Here is a 7,527-nt window from a genome sequence, read left to right on the forward strand (position 1 = left end):
GACCAATTATGTGATTAATAAGTAAGAGTTAGTATTGTTATCGTGTTCTTATGTATTTCAGGCATTGGAGTCGAATATGTGTAGAAATGCGCCCCTTTTGCGAGATAAAGGAGCAAAGGTTGGTTGCTAAGAAATTCTATGATTAAAGACCAAGATTCAAGGAGAAAAAACATTTTTAAAGCCCGGTCAAAGCTGAAAAGTCAAAATCAATGCGGGCAGAAATAGCGCACAAAAGTCAGCAAAACCTCCGAAGGCCGTATCTTTGGACTTAGACTTCGGAATTGGGCCTACCTTATGTCAAAACTACCATCTCGGAACGAGCTTTCTAATGGTCCAAACATTGACCCAATCAGAAGAGCAGAAGTAGACGAAAAGGCTGTTGAAGTCATTTCTAGTTGAAAACCCCTTTGTGGACTGAAGTAATAAGGTTTTGAGCTCAATTTTCCGGCCCAAAACATGGCTCCTCAGCCCATGCACGAAATTGTGGTCTAGTCTCCTCCAAATGAAGAGACAAATACTTAGCTCTTAAGCTAGTTAGTTTTTACTTAGTGATTATCCAATAACTTAGTTTAGATCTAGTTATTTTTCACAGATTTAGTTTTTAGAACAAGAAATTAGTTTGTAGAATCACTAACTTATTGTTTATCTAGTGAATTATCAATAAATTAGGTAGAACAGTAAATTTAGTTTTAGAATCCATTACTTAGTTCATTTCATTTAGTTTGTCTTAAATTGATAATTAGTTATTCATAATCTTAGTTTTAAATTCAGTTTTAATTCATTTTGAATCTTAGACTATTGTTCAATTAGAATTATAAAGTTTAAATTACTTATATCAAATGACTTGTTCTTATTGTTCTTGTGTTAGAAATGATAGTGTAATGATTCAAGGCTAAAACCTCCATTAGAGGGGTTTGAGGAAGCTTTGATGAAACTTGATTTTATTAGCGTAGAAATCGTCGTAGTAATCTATTCCATTCTAGAAAGTAATTAGTTATCCATGAGAATGGGTTTGATTGCTTCACATGCTGATTGTTAGTTGGTAGAGATTACCATGAATGATTAGGGATTAGATAGACCCAATTGTTATGCGAAAATATTTCAATTCGGATTACGACAAATTCTTCGTTAGTTAATTGAGTCGAATCAAGGTGGAATCAAATTCCTCTAATTCCTCCTCATATTGTCAATTTAGGATTAAATTGCTGTCATTTCATTTATCGCATCTTGATTAGTTGAATTACCATCGTAGTTAATTTCAATTCCATTACTCTCACGACTTTGTTAGCTTACACGAACTAGGAAACGTTATATCTAAACGACCTAGGAGTGGAACGAATTCTCTACTCCAACATATTGCATTGATAACAAGAGTATAAAACTTTGATATATAAGCACGAGAATAGTTTTAGTTTTACTTACATTTAAGTTTAATCGCTTATTCGTAGGTAAAACTAGAGTTTTCCCTTTTATCAGTCCACTACCGCTACTGTTGCATGCTCCATTTACATAGAGGTGTCATGTGTCTGGGGTGGGTGGTTGATGAAATGAAGTAATTGGATCAGGTTCCCAGTTGACATCTTCGATAGGAAGTCTGCCAAGAAATCAACAACAACCTGACCTTTGCAAGACGTTCTGGGAATGAAGTCGATGTGATGATCTCCTAGTTCTTCAGCCCATTTGGCCATGCGGGCTGTTTTGTTGCTAGAACTCAAGACCTATTTGATAGGTACATCTGTGATGACCTTGATGCTGTGAGCCTGGAAGTAAGGTCGGAATTTTTTAGTAGAGTACAACAAAGACAACATTGTTTTCTCTAATGTTGAGTAATGTTTTTCTGCATCTGCCAATGTCTTGCTGGTAAAGTAGACTGGCTTTTTGATTCCTTCGCTTTCGCGAAAAAGGACCAAGCTGATGGCAAAGTCGGTAGTTTGCAAGGTAAAGCCCCAGTGTCTCTCCTTCAGTTGGTTTAGACAGGACGGGTGGAGTTGATAGGTAAGCTTTCAGGTCGTTGAAAGCTTTGTGGCATTCGTCTGTCCATGTGAATGTTGCGCCCTTTCTTCAATATTTGTAGGAATCGTCTGTACTTGTCAGATGCACGTGAGATGAATCTGTTGAGGGCTGAAACCATGCCGGATAACTTGTAAATTTGTTGCTTGGAAGTTGGTTCTGGCATTTCAAGGAGAGCTCGTATCTATTATGGGTTTGCTTCGATGCGCCTTTGTGAAACGAGGTAGCCTAGGAATTTCCCTGAAGCTACCCGAAATACACATTTTGATGGGTTGAGCTTCATTTTGTTTTGGCGCAGTCTTTCAAAGGCTTGTAAGTGAGAAATGTGATCTTTAGCCTTTTCACTTTTGACTACCATGTCGTCTATGTAGACTTCCATAGTGTCACCCAGCAAGTCTTTGAACATCTTTATGACAAGTTTTTGGTAGGTCACGCCTTCGTTCTTTAAGCCGAATGGTAGGATGCTGTAGCAAAACGTTCTTTGTTCGGTTATAAAGGACGTCTTTTCCTGGTCTTCCTCTGCAAGTGGTATTTGATTGTACCCACTATATGCGTCCATGAACGATAAGGGTTCGTATCCACAAGTTTGATCTACCAGTATGTCAATTCTTAGTAGGGGGAAGCTGTCTTTGGGGCAATGTTTGTTGACGTTTGTGAAGTCTATGCAAAGTCGCACCTAGTCGTTCTTTTAGGAACAGCTACTATGTTAGCCAGCCAGGTCAGATACTCGACTTCTCTGATGAATCCCACATTTTTTAGCTTTTCTATTTCTTCATTGATGGCTTTCTGAAATTTGAGTGCCAATTTACGAGGTCGTTGTTTGATAGGCTTTACATTTGGATTGACATTTAATTTGTGGCAAGCGACCTGTGGGTCGATTCCAGGCATATCGATATACGACCAAACAAAAACATCTTTATTGAGAGATAGAAATTTGACAAGTTACTCTTTGAGCTTGTGGTCTAGATCAACCCCTACATAGACAAACTTTGGGTCATCATTTGTGCCCAAATTGACTTTTTCTCCTAGTTTCATTTGTGCTTGCTTCTTCTAGAGTTTGTCTGCTTCTGATGTTGGAGGGCTGGAAGCTTGAGGATCTTGTAGCTTTGGGATTTCTTTTACTTGGACGACCTGAGGTTTGGCTGTGGTTGTTGTGCTGACTTGATTGCATCTATGAGCCTATAGTTGGTTGCTTCTGAGCTTCATGATGCCTCGGGGTCCGGGGAACCGCAACACTTGGTGCAAGGTGGATGGAACTGCTTGTATCTTGTGGATCCACCTGCGCCCTAGGATGGCAGTGTAGGATGACTTGACATCAATCACGTTGAAACGTGTTGAGGTTTTGACCATGTCATTTTTTTCTCCAATGGAGAGTGGTAGGATGACGTCTCTAATGGCATCTGTGCGTTCTCCATTGAACCCATAGAATGGTGTGTTTGATTCTATCATAACTGAGTCTGGCAAGTGCATGTCTTTGTATGTTTGATAGAAAAAGATGTTGCATGAATTGCCTGGATCGATGAGGACTTTTTTGATTGTTCACCCATTGATTTTGACGTGCACTACCAGGGCATCATTGTGGGGTAAGCACACCTTGTCTAGATCGTCCTCTGTGAATGCTATGGAGGTCATTGACTGAGAGCTAGTGGGAGTGATAACTTCAGCTTTGTGGGAGAGGTGGTAGATGTCTTGTAGCGTGCCTACACGCCTGCGCTTTTCCCGACCTGAGATTTCATCGTTGGAGGTGTCTGTAATCATGTTGATTATCTTTTCCTCGTCGTGGTCAGAGGAGTGAGGTCTTCTATTGTGCCTCGACCGACCTGGAGATTTAGATCGTCGGGCTGTTCTGCTCCTCCTACTATTGTTAGCAAGTTGTTCATGGCTTCAGCTCCGGTTTCTGTGGCGATTGGCATTCAACTTATGCCTGAGGTCACTTTCCGACAAGAACTCTTTCAGTTTTTCCTCCTCGACTAAGTCTTGGAGGTAGTACTTGAGACTCCAACACTCATCTGTGTTATGGTGTTAGAGTTTGTGGAAGTGGCAGTATGGACGTCCTTGGATTGCTATTACTTTGTTGATGTTGGGATTGAAGTACGATGTTGTATAAATCTTCTTCAGGATCTAGCTTGGCGTCCTGGAGAAGTTGGAGAATTCCCATTTTGTGTAGGAGGGCTTGTGGGAGTTGGAGCCCTTGTTGTTGTTGCTGTTGTAGCCCTTGTTGTTGTTTCTGTTGTTGTTACCTGAGTAGTGATTGCCTTCTTTGGGTCCTCGTTTGTCGCTTACTGCAATGACTTCTTTGCCCTTGCATTGGGCCAACCATTCTTCGTACTTGATGTACTTGTCTATTCTGTGGTACATGTCATCTAAGCGTTCTGGCTTGCTACGTATTAAAGACCCTACTAGGTCAGAGTCGTCCAGGAGGGCGTTGGTGAATGCAGAAGTGGTAAAACTGTCTTTTAGGCCTGGCTCCATTGATAGGAGTTCCTTCTTGAAACGTCCTAGGAAAGCGCGGATCGTTTCACCATGTGCTTGCTTGAGTTGAAACAAGGAGTCCAAGTCGGCTTATTTCTTCCTATTGTGGACGAACTCTGCTACGAACGTCTCAGCTAGCTTGTCAAAGTTGCTGATTGAATCAGGAGTGAGTGTGTAGAACCATTCTAAGACTCCGTCCTTCAGGCTGGTTAGAAACGTTTTGCACTTCAGGTAGTTGTACTCTGGAGCGCTGTATAGTGTGAGGATCTGGGTGAAACGAGCTACGTGCTGGCCTAGACACGAGCCACCGTCATACAACGAAAACTTTGATTGGATGAATTCTAAGAGAGGCTGCTTGTCTCTGATTTCAGTGGTGAATGATGATGCTTTGTACGTCTGGAGTATCTTCTGAGCGATCTGGATCGTGCTGGCTTTATCGTTTGACTTCTCCAACCTTTAGGCAAAGTCTTCTAGTCTTTGATTGGTGGTGGTGGTGAGGGCTGTGACAGCGTTGTTCTCCACTGCGTCTGGAGTGCCGTTGTTAGCGTTGGAGGTAGCTTGCTCGCACATCATTTGGTTTTCTTGTTGCAGAGTGATGAAGGCCTCCTGGAGCGTCTTCATCTGGTCTGCTAACATTTGAAGTGATGGGTCCATGGTGATTTTTCTGACCAGCTTCGTGGGCTTGAGAAAAGAGTGTGTTCTTTTCTTAAGGAAACGAACCGGCAGACGTCGCCAATGTAGAGGTTTGGTGTTTTTGGGTGAACGACCTGGTGTTCTGTTTGCTAGGGAATGGCTGCACTCTTCTTGGGACAAGAGCTGCCTACGTATCAAGTTTCTCGGGGTCAACTTGAATCAAACCTCACGTAGTTTATCTCTCTACTTATAGATGTTTGAGTTGACTTTTCTTATTTGCTTCAGGCTGTTATCAGGTGTAGATCCGCATTGTATGCTATCTTGATGATCCGCTATTACTCCTGATGTTACAAAGTTAATGTCTCTTTGATTGGTGCGTTGACTGAGCTCCAGGATTGCGCTAGATGATTTGCTTCCATATATGGCTGTAACTGAGATTTGGGATGAGGTCGTTATGACGTCGCAATCGTGGTACCTAACCGATGGAGATAATGACACGGTGTGTGGACACGCGTAATCGTGTAATACGTAACGGAGGGTATTTACATAGTGTATAAAGAAGCTATAAAGAAGAAAATGAGATATCCATATGTCGTGTGTGTTCAATACGCAAATTTTTAAGTAGAAAAAAAAACAAAAAACACAAAAAAATCCTCCACAGCAACTCCTTATTGTGGGATATGGGATCTTGCGACAACCCGATGTCGTGGATTATGCGATTTCGTAGCAACTACCTACCGTGGGATATAGTATCTTGTGGAAACCCAATGCCGTAAAACTATCGAGCATGTGGGGTGTAAAAAGACATATAAAGAATAACCATTATTGTTCTACTTTTTGTCAAAGGGGTGCCAATCCCATAAAGTGGTTTTATTCTTGTGGACCAGGTCAAGTTCGATTATGTTGCAATCAAGTTATGGTCCTTATATATAGTTATTAGGATATGCCCATGCCTACAGCCCGCGAGACCTCGACGCTACCGCCGCTGCCTACCCCGAATAACTCGTCATGCCTTCTACAAAGCGTCTGGCGCTGCGCTTGACGACGAAAAACAACTTGTCACGCCTTCGGTGCGAAACAACTCATCGCGGCGCAAGGCTAGCCCAATTGTTTATTATCCATAAGCCCAATAGCATCAATTGGGTCAGCCAATTATGCAGTACCATGTCAAATTTGGAGGCCCAACAGTTTATAAGCTCAGCCGCAATTGTTGACTTTTGGCTGATTTTTGGATGTCTACCCTGACTATTATCATTTTTTTTTAATTGAGCCCATGCTCATGTTTCCAAGCCCATAAAAAATTCAACCCATAAAAATTTTGTTCAATGTTGACTCTTTTTGTGTGGGGTGAGTGAGGTGAGAAAAACCTTTTAACTCACCCCTTAAAAGCTTTTTAATTCACCTTTTATGATTTTTTAGTAGCTATAGTTAGGAGGTGTGTCGACCACATCTCAACTTATTACGTGGAATCTATCCTCCCACTCTTTTATGTTTTATTAGATAGATTACTGTATATGGATTATGACTAGTGGCTTATTTTAGCCCGGATATTGTATTGTTGTTTTCTGAGGTTCTTTCATTAATTTGTTTGATTTCTACTCACATTGAGCCCATGGGCTTTATTCTGATGGACCAGGGCCAGCTCTAGCATGTTTCCAAACCAGCTGTGGTCCTTATATGGATTATGACTAATTTGATTGATTACTATTCACATTGGCACGTGAAAAATGATGCCGGCTATAATATTTTAAGCGATTATATTACCTTTCAATAACCATACGCCTGCGTTTTGTCTTTTAACTGTACTCAGTTTCAGGGGGGAGGGGGGCTGTAAGCTGTAGCCTGTAGCCTGTAGCCCACCCTAACTTTCAGCAAAAAACAAATTACTAGTTATTTATAGTGTACAATTTACACTAAAAAAAATAGTAGTGAAAAATAGTAGCAGCAGCAGCCCCCGCTAGCCTAATTAGCAACTAATCTATGTGCTAAGACGTGGTTAGATTTTTAGGGTGGGAAACAAATGACCAAGTTTGCATTTGACACACTTGATTCATCCGTTCAGGACATGTTTAAGAACATTTTTCCAATTTAGTGCATTTGTAAAGTATATTATTTTAAGAACTTAGCAATTATATTGATAAATTAATAAACCGTTAATTTGGTCTTGACAAATTCAATTCGTGGAATGAGACCCCTGCCAGGAAATATTTGGTAGTTCAACTTAAACTAAACAAAAGCAGCACCAGCCACCCTCTAATACGATTTGACTTGCACTTAAACCATATATAAGGATCTCTCAGTGCAGACAACGGGTTTAATCTCCCTGGTACTTAAATAGTTGTACAAAAAACCCCTGGAAGCGAATAAATGCATAAAACTTTCCTATTATTTAAAACATAACATCAAAGCCAA

This window comes from Coptis chinensis, chromosome 1 (assembly GCF_015680905.1).
Source record: "Coptis chinensis isolate HL-2020 chromosome 1, ASM1568090v1, whole genome shotgun sequence".
NCBI classification, from domain to species: domain Eukaryota; kingdom Viridiplantae; phylum Streptophyta; class Magnoliopsida; order Ranunculales; family Ranunculaceae; genus Coptis; species Coptis chinensis.